Source organism: Marmota marmota, unplaced genomic scaffold (genome assembly GCF_001458135.2).
Source record: "Marmota marmota marmota unplaced genomic scaffold, marMar, whole genome shotgun sequence".
NCBI lineage: Eukaryota > Metazoa > Chordata > Mammalia > Rodentia > Sciuridae > Marmota > Marmota marmota.
Genome location: NW_025999990.1, coordinates 671856 through 699177, shown reverse-complemented (window position 1 = coordinate 699177; position 27322 = coordinate 671856). Strand labels below are relative to the sequence as shown.

The 27322-nt window shown below is 35.4% G+C and overlaps 1 long non-coding RNA gene across 1 annotated transcript in view; it reads right to left on the bottom strand.

Moving 5' to 3' along the window:
• The window catches only part of LOC125617695, a 57699-nt gene that overhangs the window by 19778 nt on the left and 10599 nt on the right, over positions 1 to 27322 (bottom strand). Inside the window, exon 2 of the long non-coding RNA XR_007348768.1 lies at positions 21358 to 21504. This is a non-coding gene — a long non-coding RNA (uncharacterized LOC125617695). The remainder of the gene's footprint in view (positions 1 to 21357; positions 21505 to 27322) is intronic.

Here is a 27322-nt window from a genome sequence, read left to right as displayed (position 1 = left end):
CTCAGTAGACCTCTATTCTCTGTCCATCTCTTAGGTGGTCCCTAGTGTGAATGACTCCTGTCCACCCAGAACAGAAACCTGCTCAGAAACTCACCTAGTTTTGGTCTCTCTCCCTCCCCTCTCTTGCTTTCCCACTCTCTCATCCACCTTCCTAAAATCTGTTCTCAAGTGAACTCCTCTCACCTCTATCTCACTTCCTCTCACCTCTATCTCAAAGTCTGCATTGGGGAAAACCAAAACCCAGACAAAAAGATTTCTTTAATCCCTATGAAGTCAGATCAGGGATCTCACAGTGCTCTACTGAAATATTAGCACTTATTCACTTGCCTGGATCCCTATATAAATGGAAAAAATGCTCTGAAGTCAGATCTTTTATCTATCTCTGTCTTCCCAGCACCCACATATTAGTGTGTAACCTGTGACTATGACACAACAAATATTTGTCATTTGATAAAATAATAAGCAGCATTCATCTGGCCTCATAATTTTCATACCTTTACACCCAAGTCTTCCAACTGTTAAAAGAAAAGAAAAAGGACTATTTTCAGAAATGAAAACCCTGAGTTCAGATCCCATCTATATTAACATCATTGTGTTGTTTTGACTAAATTTTGACTAAATAAACATTTTTCAGTTTCTTAAGATCAATATGAATTAGGTGATTTTTCTAAATAATCACTAAGGCACATATTAGAGCACACACACATATATATAACTATACACATATACATATATAGGTGTGTGTGTGTGTGTGTGTGTGTGTGTGTGTGTGTAAAACGTGTATATTTTTTAAAGATAGATAGATCTCAAGCAAATAACCTAATGATGTATCTTAAGGTCTTATAAAAGCAAGAACAAACCAAACTCAAAATTAGTAGAAGGAAGAAAACAATAAAGATCAGAGTAGAAACAAATAAAATAGAGGCTAAAAAATCAACAGAAATACAAAAGAAAAAAAGAAAGAAAGAAAAGAAAAAATTAATTAAAAAAAAAACAACAGAAAGGATAAATGAAACAAACAGTTGGTTCTTTGAAACTATAAATTTAACTCATGAACCAAGAATAAGACTCAAATAAAATGAAATTTGAGGTGAAAAAGGAGACATTACAACTGATACCAAGATAAATTCCAGGGATCATTATGAATTATTTTGAAAAACTATATTCTAAAAAATTAAATCAGTAATAAAAAGTCTCCCCAACAAAGAAAAGTCCAGAACTTGATGGCTTCATTGATGAATTATATCAGACTTTTGAAGAAGTAACACCAATGATTCTCAAACTATTATATAAGACTGAAAGGAAAGGAACCCTTCCTAACTCATTCTATAAGGGCAACATTAATTACTCTGATACTGAAAACCTGAAAGGACATGCACACAACATAAAGTACACCGTACACCAGTAGCCCCAATGAACATAGATACAAAAATACTCAACAAAATACCTGCAAATCAAATTCAACAGCACATTAAAAGTACCATACAGTATGATCGAATTGGTTTCATTTCCAAGATGTACAGAGGGTTCAACGTATGCACATCAATGAGTGTAATATATCACATAAACAGAATCAAGGGTTAAAAAAATTACACATGATCATATCAATAGATGCAGACGAAGCATTTAATAAAATTTAACATCTCTTTATGGTAAAAGCCCTAAACAAATAAGGTATAGAAGGATCATATTTCAAAATGATAAAGGCTTATATGACAAACCTATTATAAACTGAAGCATTTTCTTGAAAGCAAGTAAGAAGAACAAGAGTACCCATTCTCACCACTCTTAGGCAACATAGTACTAGAAATTTTAGTCAAAGTTATTAGGCAAGAGAAAGAAAAGCCATACAAATAGGAAAGGAGGAAGTCAAATTATTCCTGATTGCAGATATGATTCTATACATATAAAAACCTAAATACTCCACCAACAGACTATTAGAACTGATAAACAAATTCAATAAAGTAGCAGGATAGAAGATCAACATACAAAAGTCAGTAACTTTTCTAGAAAGTAATAATAAATTCACTGAGAAATAAATCAGGAAAGTAATCCCATTCACACTAACCACAAAAATAAACCAATAAATAAAATGCCTAGGAATAAATCTAACTAAGGATGTGAAAGATCTCTACAATGAAAATTACAAAACAGTAAAGAAGGAAATCTAAGACACTAAAAGGTAGAAAGACCTCCTAAGATCATTGATTGAAATAGTTAATAATATTGTTAAAATGTCCAACTATCCAAAGTGACCTACAGATTCAGTGTATAAAACTATAAAAAAAAAAGTCCTAAATTTCATATGAAAGACACCAAATAGCTAAAGCAATCCCAAGGAAAAGTAAAGCCAAAGTCATTACAATACTCAAATTCAAGGCATACTACAGAGCCATAATAACAAGAAGAGCTTGGTGTTGATGTTAAAACAGGGAGACCAATGGAACAGAATAAATGAATCAAACAAATCCTGCCTCTTCAGCCAACACTACCAAAGACATACACCAGAGAAATAACAGTCTCTTCAACTGGGAAAACTGGATATCCAGTTGCAGAATATTGAAACTTGACTCTCATCTCTCACCCTGTATAAAAAGAAAAAAAAAATACAAAAGGGACCACAGACTTTAATGTAAGACCTGAAACTGAAACTATTGGAGGAAATACTTTAAGATGTTGGCACAGAAAATTTTCTGAATAGGATTCAAAAAGCATAGGAAATAAAATAGAGAATTGACAAATGGAATTACATCAAATTAAAAAGCTTCTTCACACACTAAAGGAAAGGCCCATCAAAGGAGAAACCAAGTCAAGTTAAAAACCAAAAATAAACCAAAATGCCCAAGATGCAGATCATATTTCAATAATAACCCTGAATGTGAATGGCCTAAATAAAAATCAATTAAAAACGTAGGCTAACAGATTGGATTTTAAAATAAAAGACTCAACAATATGTTGCCTTCAAGAGACCTGTCTCACAGGAAAAGACATCCACAGACTGAAGGTGAAAGGTTATCTCATAACAGATAAAGTGGACTTCAGACTAAAGTTAGTGAAAAGCAATAAAGAAGGACATTTCATACTGCTTAAGGGATTCACACATCAACAAGAAATAATAATCATATATATTTATGCCCCCAAACAATGGAGTATCTATGTATATCAAACAAATCCTTCTCAACTGCAAGAAATCAAATAGACCACAACACAATAATACTGGATGACTTTAATATACCTCTCTCACCCCTGGATAGGTCTTCCAAACAAAAACTAAACAAAGAAAGTATAGAACTCAATAAAACAATCAATAATGTAGACTTAACAGACATATATAGAATATCCCATCAGACAACAAGTGAATACACTTTCTTCTCAGCAGCACATGGATCCTTCTCCAAAATAGACTGTATATTATGCCACAATGCAAGTCTTAGCAAATACAAAAAAAGAGAGAGAGAGAGATTATTCTGCATTCTATCTGACCATAATGGAATGAAATTAGAAATCAATGATAAAATAAAAAATAGAAGCCTCTCTAACACCTGAAAACTGAATAATATGCTACTGAATGATGAATGGATAACAGAAGACATCAGGGGAGATACAAAAGTTCTTAGAGGTAAATGAGAATTCTGATACAACCTATCAACATCTCTGCGACACTATGAAGGCAGTGCTAAGAGGAAAATTCTTTGCATTAAACTCATTCATTAAAAGGATAAAAAGTCAACAAATAAATGATCTGAATACGAATGGCCTAAATAAAAATCTCAAAGTCCTGGAAAAAGAAGAACAAACCAACCCCAAAATTAGTAGAAGACAGGAAATAATTAAAAATAGGATGGAAATCAATAAAATTGAAACAAAAGAAACAATTCAAAAAATTGACAAAACAAAAAGTTGATTTTATGGAAAAGTAAAAATTGACAAACCCTTAGTCACCCTAATGAAAAGAATGAGAGAGAAAACTCAAATTACTAAAATTCATGATGAAAAAGGAAATATCAAAACAGACACTATTGAAATACAGAAGAAAATTAGAAACTATTTTGAAAATTTATACTCCAGTAAAATAGAAAACCTTGAAGATACCAACAAATTTCTAGAGGCATATGATCAACCCAAACTGAGTCAAGAGGACATATACAATTTAAACAGATCAATTTCAAGCAAGGAAATAGAAGATGCCATCAAAAGCTTACCAACCAAGAAAAGCCTAGGGCCAGACAAATTAACAGCTGAGTTAAATTCACAAAGAAGAATTAATAGCAATATTCCTCAAATTATTCCATGAAATAAATAAGGAGGGAATCTTCCAAACTCATTCTATGAAGCTAGTATAATCCTGATACCAAAACCAGTCAGAGACACATCAAGGAAAGAAAATTTCAGACCAATATCCCTGATGAACATAGATGCAAAACTTCTCAATAAAATTTTGGCAAATCGCATACAGAAACATATTTAAAAAACAGTGCACCATGATCAAGTGGGGTTCACTCCAGGGATGCAAGTTTGGTGAACATATGAAAATCAATAAATGTAATTCATTACATCAATAGACTTAAAGATAAGAATCATATGATTATATCAATTAATACAGAGAAAGCATTTGACAAAATACAGCTCCCTTTTGTGTTCAAAACACTAGAAAAACTAGGGATAGTAGGAAAATACATAAACATTGTAAAAGCTATCTATGCTAAGCCTCAGGCCAACATCATTCTAAATGGAGAAAAATTGGAGGCTTTTCCTCTAAAAACTAGAACAAGATAGGGATGCTCTCTCTTTTACCATTTCTATTCTATTCAACATAGTCCTTGAAACTCTAGCCACAGCAATTAGATGAAAGAAATTAAAGGGATACAAACAGGAAAAGAAGAACTCAAACTATCATTATTTGCTGATAACATAATTATATACTTAGAGTATCTAAAAAACTCTACCAGAAAACTTCTAGAATTAATAAATGAATTCAGCAAAGTAGCAGGATATAAAATCAATAACTATAAATCAAATGTATTTCTATACATCCATGAAGAATCCTCTGAAAGAGAAATTAGGAAATAGCCTCAAAAAAATTACTTGGAAATCAATTTAACAAAAGAGGTCAAAGACCTCTACAATGAAAATTACAGAACACTAAAGAAAGAAATTGAAGAAGACCTCAGAAGATGGAAATATCTCTTATGCTCTTGGATAGGCAAAATTAATATTGTCAAAATGGCCCTACTACTCATATATACCTAATTTAAATAAATTTTTAAAATTATAAAAAAATGGCCATATTACCCAAAACAATATACAGATTCAATGCAATTCAAATTAAAATCCTAACATCATTCCTTAAAGAAATAGAAAAAACAATCATAAAATTTATTTGCAAAAATGAGAGATCCAGAATAGCCAAAGCAATCATTAGCAAGAAGAGTGAAGCAGGAGGCATCACAATACCTGAACTTAACCTATACAACAAAGCTATAGTAACAAAAATGGCATGGTATTGGCACCAAAACAGACATATAGACCAATGGAACAGAATAGAAAACACAGAGACAAACCTACATAAATAGTTATCTCATACTAGACAAAGGCGCCAAAAACACATATTGGAGCAAATATAGCTTCTTCAATAAATAGTGCTAGGAAAACTGGAAATCCATATGCAGCAAAATGAAACTAAACCCCTATCTCTCACCATGCACAAAACTCAACTCAAAGTGGATCAATGACCTAGGAATTAAACCAGAGACCTTGTGCCTAATGGAAGAAAAAGTAAGCCCAAATCTCTATCATGTCAGATTAGGCCCCAACTTTCTTAATAAGACTCCCATAGTGCAATAATTAAAACCAAGAATAATAAATGGGATGGATTCAAACTAAAAAGCTTCTTCTCAGCAAAAGAAACAATCAGTGAATAGGGGGCCTACAAAATGGGAGCAAATCTTTACCACAAGCACATCAGATAGAGCACTCATCTCTAGGATCTATAAAGCACTCAAAAACCTTAACACCAAAAAAACAAATAACCCAATCAATAAATGAGCCAACGAACTGAACAGACACTTCTAAGAGGATATACAATCAATCAACAAGCTTATGAAAAAATGTTCAACATCTCTAGCAATTAGAGAAATGCAAATCAAAACAACTCTAAGATTTCATCTCACTCCAGTCAGAATGGCAGCTATTAAGAATATAAACAATAGTAAGTGTTGGCGAGGATGTGGGGGAAAGGCACACTTATACAGTGCTGGTGGGACTGCAAATTGGTGCAACCAATCTGGAAAGCATTATGAAGATACCTTGGAAAACTTGGAATAGAACCATCATTTGATCCAGCTATCCCACTCCTCAGTCTATACCCCAAGGACTTAAAACCAGCATACTACAGGGACACAGCCATATCAATGTTTATAGCAGCTCAATTCACAATAGCTAAACTGTGGAAACAAACTAGTTGCCCTTTAATAGATTAATGGATAAGAAACTGTGGTATATTTACACAATGTAATATTACTCAGCATCAAAAGAGAATGAAATTATGACATTTGAAGGTAAATGGATAGAATTGGAGAATATCATGCTAAGCAATGTAGGCCAATCCCAAAAACACAAAGACCAAATGTTCTCTCTGATAAGTGGATGCTGATCTGTAACAGGGAGGGGGGAAGCATGGGAAGAATGAAGGAACTTTGGGAAAAAGGGAGGGTGGGGAGGGAGGGAGCATGGGTGCAGGAAAGATGGTGGAATGAAATGGACATCANAAAAAAAAAAAAAAAAAAAAAAAAAAAAAAAAGTGTTGGCAAGGACATGAAGAAAAATAATCCCTTATACACAACTATTTGGAACATAAATTAGTTCAGTTACTATGAGGGAAAACATGTGTATTCCTCAAAATAGAATTATCATATGACCCAGATATCTCACTGCCGAGTATGTACCAGAAGGAAATGAAGTCAGCAACAAAAGAGATACCTGCGCATATGTCTATTGTGGCACTATTCACAATAACTAATATGTGTAGTCAGCCTAGGTGCCTATCAACAAATAAATGAATTTAAAAATATGCCATATATACACGATGAAATATTATTCAGCCATGAAGAATGAAATCCTGTTATTTGCCAGAAAATGAATGAAACTGGAGACCATCATATCAAGTGAAATAAGCCAGACACTGAATGACATGTATTGCATGTTTTCTCAGATATATGGAAAAAAAATTTTAAAGATTATCTGAAAGTAGAAATGGAATTTGTAGGGACTGGAAGGGGGCCCAGAGGATGAAGAGGAAGGTGGGCAGGATCAACACATAATGAATGCATGTATGGAAATATCACAGAGAATCCATTCATTTGTACAATATGTGTTAATAGTTATAATAAAAAATTGTGTTTTAGTCATCCTAGTGGGGTTGAATCAGATTCATGTATGGCATTTTAATTTGCATTTATCTGATAGCCAATGATCTTGAACACCTTATTAGTCATCCATATATCTTTTTTATGAAATATTTATTCATGACTTTTTCCAATTTTTATTGAGTTTTACATCTTTTATTGTTGATTTGTAGATTATTTTTAACATTCTGATTACAAGGTCTTGGTCACATATATGTGCTGTATTTTTTTTTATTAGTCTATGATTTATCTATTCATTTTTCAATGGTATACTTTGATGAACAGGAATTTTCAATTTTGGTGAAATTCAACTTACCAAATGTTTTTCTTCTTTAGTTCTTTGAACATTATCCAGTGAGGCTTTCCTACACAAAGTTCATGAAGACATTTGTTTATGTTTTTCTATAAGATTTATGGTCTGGGTTTTCCACATATGTGTATAAGACATCAAAAATATTTTTATATAAGAAATGAGAAAGGATTTGCTTTCAGTTTTACCAGTATCCAATATTTCCAGCAATATTTGTTTGAAAAGACTCTCCTCCCACACACACACCAATGAATTGACTAGACACCTTAGTGAAAAAATGATGGGCCCTAAATATATGAACCTTTTTTGAACTTTCTATTCTATTATATCTTATACCCAGTAATACTATTAAAAAACACAATCTATACTCTAATTTGACATGGTAGATTGAGGGAGGACCTAGAGACATCCTTAAAATGGACTAGCCAAAGGAAGAGCTTCCCTTCTTCAAGGCCAGTATGCTGGAGGGCAGCTGTGTCCATCAAAGTGAAGATTTAGTGGGAATCATTTTATTTGCAATTAAGTCAGACACAGTGCCAAGGACGCGTGAGAGAAAATGGGAGAAACTCTTAGAAAGAGCTAGAGGAAAGTTTTCTGGAATCTGCTTTTAAAAATAAAACTAACAGGATGCTCCCACAATTCTCTGTTTTCGGGGGAAAGGTGAGTATAGGGGATTTGGTTTTATTTTATATTGAAATAATTTTAAACAAACAGAAGAGTTATAGGTGTGATAGGGATTTTCTATATGCTTTTCACCCAGCTTCTTTGAAGCTAAACCACTTTCATAACCATTGTACAATTATCAAAACTAAGAAATTAGCATTGGAACAAAACTATCAACTGAACTAAACTACAGACCTTATTCAGATTTCACTATTGTCCTTTCCCTGCTCCAGGGTATACTCCAGGATCACCCACTGCTGTCTCCTTGGTCTACTCCAATCTTGCCAGCAGCAATTATTACTATGGTGTTCTAATGGCAATGTTTCTATTTCCCTCATTCCTTCTATATTTATTCACTGGAATTCTTCTTCATAGAATTCTTCATAGAATTCTCCCATATGTACTTATTTACATAAGCAAAGACTCAGGAGTATTCATTTTATGCATTGATGTCATATCTAAAACCTTTGCCAAATCCCAAGTCACATAGATTTTCTTCTACAAGTTTATAGTTTTAAGTTTTATATTTTCATAAAGTGTGATATACATGCCAAGCTGCTTTATTTTGCTTTTCATATGGACATCCAACTATTTCTGCACCATTTGTTGAAAAGACCAGCCACTGAATAAAGAAAATATGGTATGTACATACAATGGAGTATTACTCAGCCATAAAGAATGGCTTTATGGAATTTTCCAGTAAACAGATGGAACTAGAGACTATCATGATAAGTGAAATAAGCCAGTTCCAAAGAGTCAAAGGTCGAATGATTTCTCTGATATGTAGAAGTTAATCCAAAATAAGGTGGGGGATAAAAAAATAGAAAAAAAATGATAAGTGGAGTAGACAAAAGGGGAATGAAGGGAAGGGAGGAAGGATAGGATAGGGAAAGATGGTGGAATGAATCTGATGTAACATTTCTATGCACATGTATAAATATACCACAATTAATCTCACCACCACATATATTCACAGGACATTAATTTTAAAAAATAATAGCAGAAAGATCCATAGAGTAGAGGGAAGGGAACAGTGTGGGAGAAAGAGAGGGGATGGGGAAGTACTAGGGACTGAACTCGAGCAAATTATATTCCACGCTTTTATAATTATGTCAATATAAATTCTATTGTCATATAGAACTAAAAAAAAGACAATAAAAAAAGGAAAGAAAATAACAATCTTTGTTCCATGAATGGCCATTGTCCCCTAGGCCCTTGGAGATGATTGATTATATGTGTGTGAGTTTGTTTCGGGGCTACATATTTTGTTCCATTCCTCTGTAAGTCTATCCTCTCACTATTTCTATGGATTTTTATAACTATAACTTTGTAATGTGTTTTGAAAGCAGGTAATGTGAGTTATTATTTTTCAGAATTTGTTTGTCTATTCTAATTTACTTGTCTTCCATACAAATTTTAGAATCAGCTTATCATTAAGAAAAATCTCACTGGGACTTTGATGAGGACTGTTTTTAGATGTACAGGTCAAATTGGGGAAAGATGATGTCTGAACATTGAGACTTCTAATTCATGAACACAGCATCTCTCTCCACTAATTAGGTCTTGGGTTTTTATTTCTTTCATCAATGTTTTATAATTTTAAACATCCAGATCCTTTACATGTTTTGTTTTATATACATTTAAATATTCTTGTGCTATTGAAAGTATTATCATTTTGTAGTTTTCAAATTCCAAACGTTTGTGCTAGTAAATAGAATACAATTGACTTCTGATTATTGATCATGTATCCTATGACATTACTAAACTCACTAGTTCTGGAATGTCTTTTGTTAGTTCTTTTCGATTTTCTACATAAATAATCATTATCATCTGCAAACAGACAGTTTTATGTATTCCTTTACAAACTTTATGCCTCTTTTTCACCTGCCTTATTGCATTGGATAGAACTTTGGTATAATGTTGAATGAGAGTGATGAAAGAAGATATTTTTCTTTGTTCCTAACCTCAGAGAGGGATAAGTAATTTCAAAGGGAACTTCACTTCATAGTCATGTGTTATTGAGACCAAAGTATTTCATTAATTAAAGATATTACAAAATCAAAACTAGTGGGAAACTTTGACACATCTCCATTTTGTGTCATTGTTCTTTTTAGTTACACAAGACAGCAAAATCTATTTTGACATATTTTTTAAAGCATAGACTATATCTTGTTCTAATTCAGTCCCCAGTACTTTTCCTTCCCCTTCTCTCCTCCCACATCCTACTCCCTTCTCTCTATTGGTCTTTCTGCCATTTACCAATAGTTAGATTTTTTAATTAACTTTTTGTAGATGTACAGGATGGTGAGATTCGCCGTGGCATATTCATATATGTACATAGGAAAGTGATGTCGGATTCATTCCACTGTCTTTCCTTTTTCCGTCCTTCTCCCTTCCCTTCATTCCCGTTTGTCCACTCCACTGAACATCTATTCTTCTCTCCACCCCCCACGCCAAGTCAATACCAAAAGACCAAAGGTCAAATTTTGTTGTTGTTGTTTTTAACAGATCAATTTGAAATTTTTTTTGAACATTTAGAGACTCTGAATAAAGTGAAATAATCTAAATGATTACATCTATATACAAAAATCATGTAAGTGTATGTCATTACGACATTAACCATAGTTTAGCTCAGACAATCTTGTTTCAGAAGGCCTCTGTCTAGTAGAGGCCTGCTCTGTGCTCTCTGAGCGCCTCGTCTGCTCATCATTGGTTCTTTAGGCCTCCCCAAGTCCTGATGTTCAGTGCCAATGTGCCCAGTGCTTTGGCTTCTCACACATCTCTTGCCAACAGAAGGACATACTCAGCCTCGTGTGTTAGGGCTGGAGAGGAGAGGCTGACACGTGGAAAGGAAAACAAAAGCCTCATGGCCCTGTATTCAATCCTTTCATCAAAAAGTTGCTGGTAGAACTAGGCATGGTGGAGCACACCTGTGATCCCAGAAACTTGGGAGGCTGAGGCAAGAGAATCGCAAGTTGGAGGCCAGCCTCAGCAACATAACGAGAAACTGTCTCAAATTTTTTTTAAAACAAGGGCAGGGTGGGGACTGGAGATGTGCCTCAGTGATGAAATGCCCCTGGGATGAATCCCCAACACCAAAAAAATAAACTTTCTGGTAGAAATTTTACCTATTGGTATGTATATGTATATTTATCAGAAATGCATACACACGGTCACCATGGGACATGTGCAGGAATGTTAATAGCAATACTATTCATAATTGCCAAAAAACCGTATACAACCCATATATTCCTCTATAGTTGATAGGGCTGGGAACAGAGTGAAATAAGTGAAAAAACTTCTTAGGAGCAAAATTAAGGGGGATGCCAAAAATCCTCAAAGTCAAGATAAATAAGATTGAAAGCCATATTTCAAAATAAAAATTAATACAAAAACCCATGAATGAAACATCAAAATTCTTAATAATGGCAGACTTAGTTTTACTAATTTTTCTGTTTGTTTCAGATCCCACAGTGGTTCATCATGGACGGATAGACTAGGCAAATAAATTATGATATACAGTAGCATGTCCTATAGCAAGGAGAATGAGTTACAACTACACCCCAAAATATGGGTGAATCTCACAGATATGATGCTAAGTAAAAGGACCCACCCTCAAAAGTGTAGGCACCTGTGATTCTATTTATATCAAGTTCAAAAACAGGCAAAACTAATCTAGGATATTAGAAATCAGAACACTGCACCCCTTGTAATGTAGATGGAGGCAAGGTGGTTGTTGGACCCTACGAATATTCTATTTCTTGGTCTGCGTGTTACATGAGTTTTAGAGAATTCATCAATCTGTTCTTTGTGATTTGTACGATTGTTGTATGTGTTTTACTTCAATTAAAACTTTTAAAAAAAAAATTGTCTTACTCAGAACCTAAAATATATAGAAGCAACTTCGAATTGAAACGAGTCCTGTGGAGGAAGTGAAAGAAAAGCAATCAGAGCTGTGGGAGGCAGCTTTTAGGGCACTACTTTATTTCTGGGCTCCTATCCTTGGCTAACCCCAAGGCCAAAATAAGTAAAGTGGATTCTTCATTAGCAAGCATGGCTAGCACCCAATCAACACCATGTGTTCCACCCATTCAGAACACTGGACTGTCAGGAGTTAACTCTCCGTTGGGCATGATCCACCAAGTATTAATTACAACTGCTGCTTGCTCAGATTTTTCTGGGGATAGGACAGGACAGCCCAGATTTCATACAAATCCCAAAAGAACCTTTCCCCTGGAAACCGGACCCTGCCATGTCAGACATGACAAGGCTTCCAGGCAATGGACAAGGCAAGCGTCCAGGAGACTGGCAATCACTGGCCAGCTCTTCCAACACCCGACATGGCTGTCAACATGACCAGCACAACACCTCCTAAGACCACCCTGGAAACCACATGCTGTATGGTGTGGCAGGAACCACCAGAAGCAGGAGACAGCTATTTCAAAATGCAAATTAGGATCAAACATGGTAAATCGTGGCCTAGTTCCTAAACAAGAACAGAATCTCCCCTGGCTACCAACAGTGTCCAGCCTCACTGCCAAGCCTACAGAGGCTTTCAGTGGGTACAGCCTGCTGCAATGGATTTTAATGGCCCTCAAGAAGAAGGTATAGGTGTCCTACATATGGGATGATGGAAGATAAAGGGTTAAGCTAAGTGAAATAAACCAGTACACAAGGATAAATACTGAGATTCCTTTCATGACAGATAACTGGAGTGGTCAATTTTATAGACAAAAAATAAAATAGTAATTGCCAAGGGCTGGGATGGTTGTGAGGAGGAGAGTTGTTATCTAATTGGCTCAGGGTTTCCACTGTGAAAGAAACCCCAGAAACAGATGGTAATGATAGTTGTACAACAACGTAAATATACTGAACTGTCCATCTAAAGCTGGTTAAAATGACATATTGTATATTTTATCATTTTTTTAAAAAACAGGTCTGGGGGAAGTGACTTTTTCAACCATACTCCACTCCCCCCCCCCCATCTATGAAGTTATCTTGTCCTTCATTAGTTCTACCCACTGGGCTGTGTTCTGACCCAGTTCTACCAGCAGGCTCTGTTCTAGTTTCTCCAAAATGTGTGTTTGAGATAAACAGACTTTCTTTCTTCTTCCCCAACATAACTCCTCACCACATACCTATCAGGGGACTGAATTGACCTGTAGAATTATATTAAAAGACTGTATCAGAATATTAAAGATACACTCCAGGGACCATTCTGAACAAGATGGCAAGAAGGAGGGTGAGTAGCAGCCCTCAGTGTTATCCCAGCGATGATTTCTGCAGAGCCCTTAATTCCACTAACGGCTTTCTTCAGACTTTTCCTTACCAGATATTTCTTTCTAAATGTAGCCTTGGATACCCTGCTCTAGAAAAAATATATATATTTTTTAGGAAAGAAGCTCAAAACTCATTACCACAGAGGCATAAAGATAAAGTTTTAACTTTCAACTCTAGCAGAGATATTAACTCACATTTGATCTGTGAATATGACCTTAGGAAAAACCAAAGCATGGGATTTCAGGGAGTAAATAAAGGTGGTAGGACAGGAGGTGGAAGAAGGTCTAAAGAAATTCTGGAAAGAATATTTAATGGCCTTCTACTTATCATTACAGGCAGCCTTGAGCTTCCCCTCATGAAGATTTATTTCTATTAGGGATCTTGAAAGATTCATGAGAATAAGGAAGGGGGGAAAAAAGGCCAAGAACTTTGGGGAAGTAAGTGTAATAGCTAATTTTTTACCATTTACTATACACATTGTCCCATCTAACTACCTTCTAAGGGAGAATGTTATTTGGAAAAATACCAAGAAGAAAATAATTTCCTGTTTGTTAATATCTATATACTAACCCGTGGATAATATTTGAGTTGTTGGTTTGTTGTTATTGCTATTCTAACATTTTTACATTTCCCTTTCTCTTCATTTCCAACTTCCTCTCTTGTATCCAAAATACCAAATTCCTGAGATAGGAGAGTATAGAAATCAAGATCATTGTTTGGAGTCAGATAATCTGGTGTTAGAATTTACCATTTACTAGTTCAATAATGTGTGTGTGTGTGTTTGTGTGTGTGTGTGTTTGCAACATCAAATCATGTGTCCAAGGGATGCATGTATAAGAACAAATCCTATGTGATAAAATACTTTTGAATGTATCTGAAAATGTGAAACAAAACTAAAAACTATGAATATATTATATCTGATTAGGTTTGCATCAGAGAAAATATTTTTGCAATCCAAATTGTATCCACCCTTCCAATATTTATGATTCTATAAATATCTGTTCAACAACAAATATATGTTAGGCATCACAATAGGATAGGCGATAAAAAATTAAGGTTCGGGCCTGATTCTCAAGTAGTTTAAAGTCCAGTAAAGGATCCAGGCAAGCTGACAAGTATATGAGTAGCATGGTAAGTTATAACACCAAGAGTGACATCATGCAATGGTATTGCAAAAAAGAGGTGCCTCCATATGAGTTGAAACACACTAAGGGACAAAGTGGGGGAATTCCAAGCAGGAGAGAAGAGCATCTTCAAGGATGCAGAGACCTAAATTGATGTCACTCCCAGGGTATAGCAAGTGGTTTGTGCTGAAAAACAGGTGAGGTCTGTGGTAGGAAACAGGACTAGTCCAGTAGACCATGGCAGTTTAGAGGGTCTTGTCAGGCTCTAAAGGGTAGATTTTGCCCAGTGGTCACAGGAAGCCATGTAAGGCTTTTAACCCAGTGGTAACACAATGAAATGTCCACTTCCCTAAGACAACTTAGTCATTATGTGGAAACTGGACTGGAAGGAAGTGGAATAAGGTGACCCATGAAAGCCTCTGCAGTTGTTCAGGTGAGGAAGAATGGGGCTTCAAGAACATATGCAAGACACTATGTCAGGGACACTGGACAGAATTTGGTGAAGAGCAGGACATAAGAGCAAAGTCCTTACATTGGTCCCAGTATTGTGGGCTCATTTTTCCTGCAAATGAAGAATGTGCTTCCTCCAGTGAGCACAAGACACAGAAATCTAAAGCCTCATGAATGCCATCTATAAGGTTAGGGAGCCATGTGAAAGAAACCCTTAGTTCCTTTGATCTGATCCATCTCATAGCTTCATCTCACATACTTTTCACAAGGGCTTAGTATATAGGAAACCATGCTGAAAGCTGATCCTTCTATATACACTGCATCCTTGCCAACCCTCAATGTGCAAACGTAGGCTGTGCTCAACTCACACATGTGTGCTTGTGCAGAATTATTTTCTTCAGATTCCTAAAATATAATTTCATGTGGTTGTCATCATGAGGCAGCACACCTTTATTTTAAAATCCACAATGAGAGCATCTGGGCTTCTTAAGACTCCTAAAACTCATAAATGTCCTTAATTGATCCGTAGGTCAAGTGCTGCCAGGCATCCACCTGGGTCAGCTGAAACACATCCACACGTGGCCTGTCTGCCCCAACCCTAGCCATGCAGTTAGCCAAGGCTGTCAGTGATACCCTCTGGGCTCAAGTGTCTTTGGGACTAATTGCCTGCAGAACACAAATAGAGCACATTTATTCTCCCTACCTTAGGAAATATTTAGTTTTATGAATTTTTCATTACAGCCTCTATCTTTAATAAAGATGCATGTGAATATCAGCTACAAAAATATTCATCAAATCACTCTTTGCAATAGTTAAAATTTACAATTCATCTGAATTTCCAGCCATAGGATACAATTAAATGAAAACCCATCTATATAATGAGATAGTAGGTAACTCCTAAAAACTCTTTTATAAACGGATCTATTGATAGGAAAATATGCTTGCTATAGAAAGTTCACTAGAACATAGTTCCGTGAGGGCAAAGGCCCTGTGTTGTTCATCAATGTTCCCTTGGAACCTAGAACAGTGTCAGTCACACCGAAGGCATTCATTAAACACCCGTTGATTGAATTAATATAAGAAGTGAGAAAGCATGTGACAAGACTGGCACCATTTCTGAAAAAGGAAAGAGACGAAGGAAGGAGCTGGAAAGATATTCATCAAAATGTTAGCAGTAGTTTTCTGTGGTTGGGTGGACTATTTTTACACTCTTCCTTGTCTTGTCTTTTTTATTCCCATCTGTGAGCAGTAGAAGGTGCTACTGTAACAAGGGCCAAAACACAAAAGAAACCATTTGAGGAAGAAAATGTCCCATTACTAACTTGGTACTTGCTTTCCAAAGGCATGTCTGAATTTACTTTCTTTTTGTGTGCCAGAATAACATTACTTTATCTGTCAATAACCCCACATGTAAACCTGAAGCACTAATTTGTACTAACATGGTACAGAGTCCCGTTAGCCTACATCTGGATTGACCCACTGGCTTTAACCTTGTGATTAGTGTGGGTTCCACCTTAGCCCCTCATGACTGAGCATTGCAAAGCATCTAATTCCTCCCAACCAGGAAAGGGACATTTTACTACTCTTCACATAGATTGCCCATGTTTGCAGTTGGACTCCTCCTCTCCTTGCTACATACACCATGCATGAGAGTGTGAACACTTTTCACCCCGTTTCTCCATGGACAATTTAAAAAGGACCCAAAGATGTCACCTGCTGAGGCCGAGCCCTAGGTTCAACTTTTCTGGCCTGGAGGAAAACGGTATGCAAGAACACAAACTTTGTAAAATCACCTTGCATGGTTGCCTGGTACCAAAGCTGGGGTACATAATCCTTTCCTGGCTGAGCTAATTGGCTTAACTTGCTGATGATTTTATAGCCCCAGAAGCTGTTCTCTGATTACCAGAATGAGAATTGCCAAATTATCTTAAACCACAGCCCAGACGGCCAAGCGCCACTAGAAGAATGTTTGGGGAACGAGCTATTTTAAACCAAGGCTCCTGTGGGTATAAGGATCCTTTTCTGTCTAGACTCCTGGTAACACCTGTTGCTCACTCATCGTGCCCCAGTCCACCTCCCCCTTAGCAGCAATGCAGCCAACACAAACCATGGCCACCTGACAGGGCCTGAAGAAGTGGCCACATGAACAGCAGATCCAGGCAGCCCAGGGATCGCATGCTCTGGCACAGCCTACTGAGCCACAGAACTCTGCTGCCAGGTGTCAAGGAGCCATTTGCAGGAAGAGTACAGATCTGGCAAGACAATCTTCTAAACTCTCAGCATAGCCAAGGAAATGGAGACTTCTTCCTGAGTCTATCATGGTGTTAATTTTTGCCATTCGGGTCAGCAACAAGCAAGGATCAGAAGATGGCAGCGTTTCAGTCCAAACAAACTCCACACCTAAGTCCCTTGATCACACCCCCAGTAGGCAGTTGTTTGGCCTGTTCATGAATCCTCTGGTAACCAGGATGATCAACTAATTTGGGAACATTATTCCTCAAATAGAGCTAAAGCTCTTGTTAGGGCCCTGGCTCCCCTCATTACACTTCAGAATGTCACATAGAATGAACTCAACTCTCGTGGGCAATTCAATTCAACATATATTTCTGTGTTAGGCACATAGAACAAATCAATAGGGGTAAATAAGCATGGGAATCCTCAGGGATTTTGGCAATTTCTAGAAGCTTAAAGCCTGGCTTTTAACAAGTCCTGGAGACAAGGGACTAAATGTGAACTTGAACAGGGTTGGAAATCAAATCTGAGACCACTGTGTAAAACCAGGATTCCCAAAAGGCAGTTCTCAGAGGAAAGAAAAAATAGCCACATACAAAAGTTAGTAAAGATAATACCTGATTCAATTTAGATTCTAGATGGAAAAAAATGCACAAGTGTGAACACACATAAGCATACAGCCCTAAAACCTTTTTAAACACAAGTTCATATTCTTTGAACCAAGTACTCACACCAAAATTTAACATGATAATCTCAGTTTAAAATCTTCATTTTAAATGGTCCAAAGTTATTCACACAAATAAAGCAAATCCTCTTTGGAGTAACATACTTTAAACTCAAGCCTCCAAGAATTATTAAAGTTTCTAATAACATCAGCTCAAAATTTTAAAAATCACTAAATATACAAGGAAGCATGCTACCATGATTTTGAGTCAGAACAAAAAGTGGTGTAATTAGAATCATGTACAGTTCAGATTATATAATTATCAACATTGAACATAAATGTGTTCAACATCTTTCTGGTGTTTATAAGTTTTGAGAGTGTGACAAAAGAAAAAAAAACATTTATAAAAATTAACAAATAACTTTAGAGAAATAAAAAAAAATAGAACTTCTAGAAATAAAAAGATGTAAGAGTTGAAAGCATAAACTCAGTTGGCGAGTTAAACTATACAGCTGGAGAGTATTGGAAGATTGGTTTGAAAAACTATACAAAACAGAACAGTAATACAGAAAAGAAAAAATCGCAAAAGACATCCAGAGATATGTATAAATGAGAAGGCCCAACTTATATCCAATTCAAAATCTATTATTAAGGTTTAACACAAATTATGAGGTAGAATAATAGACCAAGAATTTTTCCAAGAAATCCACTGACTCAAGAAACCCAGTAAACACAAAGGAAAATAAGGAAAAAAAAAAAGGTTGGGGTTGAGAGGACAAATAATCTCAACTGAGTATAGTGAAACTGCAGAATACAAAAAGCAAAGAGACCTTTAAAACAATGAAGGGCTGGGATTAGATTACCTACAAATAATTTACATTAACCAATAGCTGATTTCTCAGTAACTATTGGTTGGTTTCTCTGACACCTGTAAAATGATATGGGCTTAAATAGTGAAAGAAAACAAATGTCAGTCTAGTATTCTCTACCAAAGGAAATTTACTTTGAAATCAATATATTTTCAAAAAAAAAAAAAGGCAAAACTAAGATAGAATATATAGAAACTCACTACAAAAATTTTTATAAAAAAAGTACTTAAAGAAAATGACCCTAGAAAGTAGGTTTTAGGTGTAAAAAGGAATAATAAACAAAGAAATTGGTAAACAAACAAATATGGACTATATATGATAACAAGTATGGTGATTTGAAGGGTCAAAACATCAATGTAAAACTAAATTCCTGGCAATGATAATTATTCAAGGAGAGTAAAGGATTGATGTTAAGACATTTAATTTCTTACAGAAAGAGAATAAAGATATTAATTTCCTTTATATGTTATTAAGTGTATCTGTTAAAATTTCTATCTCTTAAAATAAATGAAATAAAGTAGTATGTTATTTTCAAAACTAGTGTAGAAAAAATTGACAACTGGTGTTAATACAAAATGAAAGACAATTAAATGCGAAATATTGAAAGGGGGGGTTAGAAAATAAAATAAAAATGGATTCAAATCAAGCAGTGATTGTGATTTAACATAAACAGATTACATTTGCCAGATAAAAACCTAGACTGACATTTTTATGTCTTAGTGCATTGTAGTCTCACATAATCCTGGGGCTCATTTTGACCTAATCATATAAGCATGGAATATGCTTTGCTTCACTTCAAGCCCCAGTGTTTCCCCTTCCCATTCCCTCTTCCCTCCCATTTTCCTTTCTCTACTGGTCTTTTTTCCACTTATTTACATGAATAAGTAAAGAAAATGTGCTGTATATATACACAATAGAGTTTTACTCAGTCATAAAGAAGAACAAAATATGGCATTTGCTGATAAATGAAACTGGAAAACACCATGCTATGTGAAATAACCAGACTCAAAAGCCAAGGATTGAACATTCTCTCATAGGCAGAAGCTAGTTCAAAATAAGAAAAAAAGTTGGGAGACAGAAATCCCATGAAAACGTAAGGGAGATCAGTGGAGCAGAGAGAGGAAGGGAACTGAAGGGGAGAGAAGAAGGATGGGAAACAGTGGAATGAAAATGACAAAATTATGCTAGATACATATGTGCATATTTCACAGTGCATTTCACCTTTATGTGCATCTATAAAGCACTAGAATATCATTTTTTGTTTTTTTAATTTTGGGGGGGGTTGTAGATGGACACAATACCTTTATTTTATTTATTTTATTTTATTTTTATGTGGTGCTAAGGATCGAACACAGTGCCTCACACATCCTAGGCAAGCGCTCCACCACTGAGCCACAACCCCAGCCTCTAGAGTATCATTTTTAATCCAGCTACATGCTAACTATCAGAAACAAAAAACATAAGGATGCAGAAACATTAAATATGAAAAGATGAAAGATGTCAAGCAAAATTAAAATAAAGCCCAGATTGTCATATACGTACAAAATACATTTCAAAGCAAAAAAAAGTATTATTTAGAAATGTAAATGGTCATTGCATATTTGATACAAGTTTCTATTCACTAGGAAGATATTATGAACCTGTATGCCACTAAAAAGTAGGGTTTACAAATATAATGTGAAAGTTTAAAGGAAGAAAAAGAAAAAATGCCCATTCAGTATTATAGAGAGAAATTTTAACACACTTTCTCACTGCAGCTGATAGATCAAACAAAGATATTACTAAGGATATGTAGATTTTCTCACAATATCTATTCTGACCTCTGCTGTCTTCCTGTACTGGGGGGCTGGAAAGCTAAAAACTACACTTTCCGGACTCTTTTGAATAACTCAATTTTCCTGGGACAATCCGATCTATGCCCAGTTTCCAAGCATGATTTTTAAAGCACTCCCATTTATCTTCAAAAGTGCCAAAATAATCCATTATATCTCTATCTTATCCCTTTTGCAAAAAAAAAAAAAAAAATTTTTTTTACAAGTGTTCTGTATTGGTGACTTAAATACCAAAAGCCATGTGATGCAGTATTTCCAAACAAGTAAACTACAATTTTCCTTTGGATTTATATGATACTGACATTCCTGGAAAATTCACGTAATTAAAGTCATGCAAAAAAAAAAAAAAACTTAGTGTATATCACATATAAAAGTAAAATTTGAGTCTGAACTTAGATTATTTTAAACAGGTTTTCCCCCTGGCAAAAGTACCAAGACAATTTAGCAAGTCATTCGGAATGAGGAGCAATTCATCACTGTATGAAGCTGTCCTATGCATCACAGAACATTAAGCATTTACTGCTGCTTACCTGATAAAGGCCAGTTGTGTATCCTCCAGTTACTGGACAAAATCAAAACACCTCATACCTGGTGGCTTCAGCCCAGTTCAGAACCACTGGATGCCAATGGCAGAGCCATTAGGAGGCCATTTCATATTATAGATGAACATCAGGAACCTGAATAACAGCATATCATGAGCTCTGAACCGCATAATTTTTTTTCACACCAGTAAACTTCAAATATCAAAAAATAAGTTAGACAGTGGCTATAGGCCTGATTTACCATATCCCTACCCTAGAAAGCACTTTCAAAAATTATCTTCTCAAAAAAAAAACAAAAACCACTATTTTAGAATAGTTTTAGATTGACAGAAAAAAATTATAAAAGCATACAGAGAGTTCTCATATACATCACACTCAGTTTTCCCTGTTATGAACCTCACATTAGATTGGTACTTGCCTTAAAATGGCCACTGTTCCTCTGGTGTCTTCCAAGAACAGTCAAGTCCAGTCTGATTATCAGAAAACTCCCAGTGGAGGGATTTGGTATCAAATACCTGGCCAGTACTACAAAACTATTAAGGTCATCAAAAATAAGGGAAATCTGGCTGGGGATGGTGGTGTGTGTCTGTAGTCCCAGCTACTCAGATGGCCAAGGTAGAAGGTTTGGGAGTTTGAGGCCAGTATTGACACAATATTAACAGAAGCCCAGAATTTATTCATAGTTCCTTATCCCCTCTAGGACTCCACATTACATTTAATGGTAGTGTTTCCTTGGGCTCCTATTGGCTATGAGTTTCTCAAATGTTCCTTGTTTAACACAGAACATACATATTCGTTTATTTTGGGATTGGTTGTTTTGTTGTTGTTGCTTCTGAGATAGGGCCTTGCTAAGTTGCCCAGGCTGGCCTCGAACTCCCAAACCTCCAACTTTGGCCTCCTGAGTAGCCAGGACTACACACATACACCACCATCCCCAGCCAGGTTTTCTTATTTTTGATGACCTATAGTTTTGTAGTCCTGGCCAGGTATTTGATACCAAATCTCTCCCTTGGGAATTTTGTGATAATCAGAATGGACTTACCTGTTCTTGGAAGACACCAGAGGAGAGGTGCCATCATCATCACATGGGTCAAGGGTACACATTCTCAACATGACTTATCATTGTTGTTAACCTTCAGCACCTAGCTGAGGTAGTATTTGTCAGGTTTTCCCACTGAAAAATTACAATTATTCCCTTTTACATACTGTGCTTTCCCCCTACTCCCCTCTTATTTATTTCATTGTTTATATCAGTATGGACTATTCATTTTATATCTGGGGTTATAAGCCGATACTATTTTATCTTGTTCCTCAAATTGTTTCCAGTTTAGTCACTGGGAGCTCTCTGTGTTTCTTTGAAATTTTCCCATCATTGTGGGCTTGTCTGGATATGGGATCTGGTTTTGTTGTTCTTTTTGTGGGGTTTTGGTTTGGTTTGAGGGGTGTTGTTGTTTTGAGAGCACTTCCTTACTTTTTGGTACTACATGATACCCAAGGATCATCTTGTCTATATCCTCCCCAGTCCTAGAACCAGCTATTTCTTCATTTTTTATATTGTAAAATGATGCTAGAAACCAAGATCTGGGTGTGAGTTATGCTTGCTGCTGCAGGAATATTCTTGCTTCTAGGATCTTTGATAAAAATAGCAAATGTACATATATATACTAACTTAGGTGTACAAACACATCAATAAATATTTCCACATGTATTCATCTACATCCATATTGGACTGAATATGAATTCATACTGATATGCCCAATCCTGATGAGCCACTACAAGACTTATTCTAGCCTCCACATCCCACTCCAATGGTGAGAAATGAGGCTCCCACCAACCACCATCCATTTTCTGATGATTCCACTTCAGCATACACATGGTTTGATAATTGTTAACCCATGCTCCCAAGGGAAAAACTGACTAGCATATACTACTTAACCAGTATGTATCTTTTTTTTTTTTTTGGCCTTTAGTTCTACAGATTCCACTCATTTCCAGAGTTATGTAGGTCCACACTTTTCCCCAGCCCATTCAATGAGGTTGCTTCACACTTTTGTAATACAACTAGATGGTTTTGTCACATTCTGCATTCCATCTGGAATCCCTGTCTTCCAAAATAATTCTTCAATTTGAATACTCTACTGTTCACTCCTTGCCTGCTAAAGTTCTGAGTTTTTACAAGTGCATATTGTTAAGTACTCACCATTACAGCATCCTACAGAATAGTCTGAACACCCAAAAAAAATCTTCTGTTATTCACCCATTACCCATTCCTCCCCACCACCGAATCTCTAGCAAACATTGATCATTTTAACCATCTCTATAGTTTTTCCTTTTCTAAAAGATCACAAAATCAAGATCATACAGTATATAACCTTTTCATACTGACTGCTTTCATTTAGCAATATACATTTAAGATTGATGAATGACTTGGGTGACTGAATAGCTCTTTTATCACTGATATTTCATCCTATGGATATACCAAAGTGTTTATCCATTCACCTATTGAAGGACATCTTGGTTATTTTTAGTTTGGACTGATATGTATACAGCTATTAGAAATACTCATTCAGATTTTTCCATTTTCAAATCAGTTGAGTAAATACATGCTCATTAGGACTTATGGTAAGAATAAGATAGGATTTGCAAGAAATTATCTATCTTCTCAAGTACCTACATCATTGTGTCATTTATCTTTCCAAAGTACCTGTATCAAACTGAATAAAGGTCCTCTTGTGCTGCATCTTTGCAAGCAATGGATAGTGTTGATATTTTTGGATTTTGCCCATCTTATAAGTGTAGAATGGTATTTTATTGATGTTTTAACTTGCTATTTCCTAATGATAAATGATATTTAACATTTTTATATGCTTTTTTGAGGATCTATATGTCTTTCTTAGTAAAGTATCTGTTCAAATCTCTTTTTTCCTTACTACTGAATTTTAATAGGTTTTTGTACATTTTGGATAATAGCCTTTTATCTGATTTGCTTTGAAAGATACGTTTTATCATATGTGTAGTCTGCCAGTCTCTGGCTTGCCTTTTCATCCTTACTACCATCTCTCATAGAGACGAATTATTTCTTTTAGAAGTTCCATTCATTGGATTTTTTCATGGATTACACTTTTGATGTTGTATCAAAAAACTCATAGCCAAACACAAGGTCATCTATATTTCCTATTTTTCTTCTAGAAGTTTTGTGGTTTTGCACTATGAACATGGGTATATAATCCATTTTGAACTAATTATTGTGAAATATCTAGGGTCTGTGTCTACATTCATGTTTTTACATAGAGATCCAGTTGTCCCTGCAACATTTGTTGAAAAGATGACCCTTTTTCCATTAAATTGCCTTTGCTCCTTTGTTAAAGATCAGTTGACTACGTTTATGTTGGTCTATTTCTGAGTTCTAATCTGTTCCATTGATCTTTGTGACTATTCAATATCCAGTTGGCTCTTCTATATAAACTTTAGAATCAGTTCGTCAATATCTACAAAATAGCTTGCTGGGATTTTGATTGGGACTGCTTTGAGCCTGTAGATCAAGTTGGGAAAAACTGATGTGTTAACAATACTGAATATTTTAATCCATCAAACAGAATATTCTTCCATAAAAGACAGAGTTTTATAGTTTTCTGAATATAGCTCCTATTTGTATTTAGTTAAATTTATGCATAAGTATTTATTTTTGTGCTGTGGAAAGTTAATTTTTAAATTTCAAACTCATATCATTCATATGCACACACAAATTTAGGTACATTATAAAAGTGTTTCATTAACCAAAGTACATGTATGAAGACACAAATTGGTGTGAACATACTTTATATATAACCAGAGATATGAAAAAATGTGCTCTATATGTGTAATAAGAATTATAATGCATTCTGCTGTCATTTATTTTAAAAAATCAATAAAAAAATTTAAAAAGACAAAAAAAAGTGTTTTCAATTCCTCCCTCTTGGTCTTTATGTCATCATTTCACTATCACTCATTTCATTTACCCAAACTATAATTTTCCAGTTCACTTTTACTATTAAGGTTTTAATAGTAAAAGTGGGTATCTTTCTTTTAGATCAATTAAGAAAAATAAAAGGCATTATTGTTCTTTTCCAACTCTTTTTCCTTATGTAGATTTGAAATTTTGACCTACATCATTTTCTTTCTGAAGGAAAGTCTTTCAACAATTCTCACAGAGAAATTCTGGTGATCATAAATTGTTTTTGTTTATCAGACAGTGTCTTTATTTTTTACCTGAAAGGAAATTTTCAGTGTTTATAGAATTTTAGATTGGTGGAGGGGTCCTTTCAGAACCTGGAGATATTTTATTCCACTCTTTATTTGCATTGTTTCTGAAGAAAAGTAACTATCCTATAATTCTTATCTTTGTTCCTCCATAGGTAAGACGTTTTTATCTGTTGGCTTCTTTTAAGACTTTATCATTATCTTTTATAGTCTACAATTTAAATATGATAGGCCACAGATATTATTATTACTGTGCGTATATATGTGACTGCATGACCAATGTGATTCTGCAACCTGTATACTCAGAAAAATGAGAAATTATATCCCATCTGATTCAAATGTATGATATGTCAAGATCACTGTACTGTCATGTGTAACTAAGTAAAACAAATTTAAAAAATAAAGATAAAGAAAGAAGACCAAAAAAAATTTAAAAATTAAAAAATTAAATAAATAAATATGATAGGCCAAGCAAGGATTCATTCCATTTGGTGTTTTCTGGACTTCCTGGATCTGTTCTTTGATATCTGTCATTAAATTTGGAAATTCCTGGCCATCATCACTTTTTCTGCTGTTTTCTCTTTCTTGTCTTCATGGTATTCCAATTATACATATGATATACCTCTTGAAATTATATCTACAGGTATTGGACTGATTTGTTCTGGGTTTTGTGGGAGGTTAGGTTTCCATTCACTGACTTATCTTCAAGCTCAATGACATTTTCCTTGTTCACATTACCACTGATGAGCCCATCAAAGGCATTCTTCAATTTTGTTTCAATCATTGTTTATAGCATTTTCTTTTATTCTTTTTTCGAAATTTCATTTCTCTTCTTACATTACTCATGTTTTTGCATGCTGTTGTGGTTTGGATGTGAGGTATCCCCCCAAAGCTTACATGTGAGAAAATACAAGAGGGTTCAGAGGAATAATGATTGGATTGTAAGAATCTTAACCCACAATTGAGTTAATGATGGGATTAACTGAGTGGTAACTAGATGCAGGTGGGGTGTGGTTGGAGGAAGTGGTTAATTGGGGAGCGTGGCTATAAGGTATATACTTTGTATCTGAAGCTGGAGTCTATTTTTCTGCTTCTTGATCACCATGATGTGAGCTGCTTTCCTCTGCCACCCTCTCCCACCATGATATTCAGCCTCACCACAAGTCCCAAAGAATGGAGCTGGCCTTCTCTGGACTAAGACCTCTGAAACCTGTGAGCCCTCAAATAAACTTTTCCTTCCCTACAGTTGTGCTGGTCAGATCCTTTAGCCACAGCATCAAGAAGGCTGACTAAAACACCTGCTGTTACTTTCCCTCACTCAAAAATCATTCTGCTAAATTCTATAACTGAGGAACACAGTGGCATGTGCCTGTAAGCCCAGCTACTCAGGAGGCTGAGGCAGGAAGACCACAAGTTTGAGGCCAGCATGGGCAACTTAGTAGACTCTGTCTGAAAATAAACAAAAAAGTGTTGGGGGTGTATCTTTGTAGTAGAGAACTGCCTAGCATGCATAAGGCCCTGGGTTCAATCCCTAACATCACAAATTCTATAATATTATATTATATATATAATTTGGATGTGAGGTATCCCCCCACAGGTATATATCTGTAACTAGTAATTCCAACATCTGTGTCATGCCTACGTCTGGTCCTGATGCTTGCTTTATCTCTTCCAACTATTGCATTCTTGCCTTTGGCAAGCCTTATAATATTTT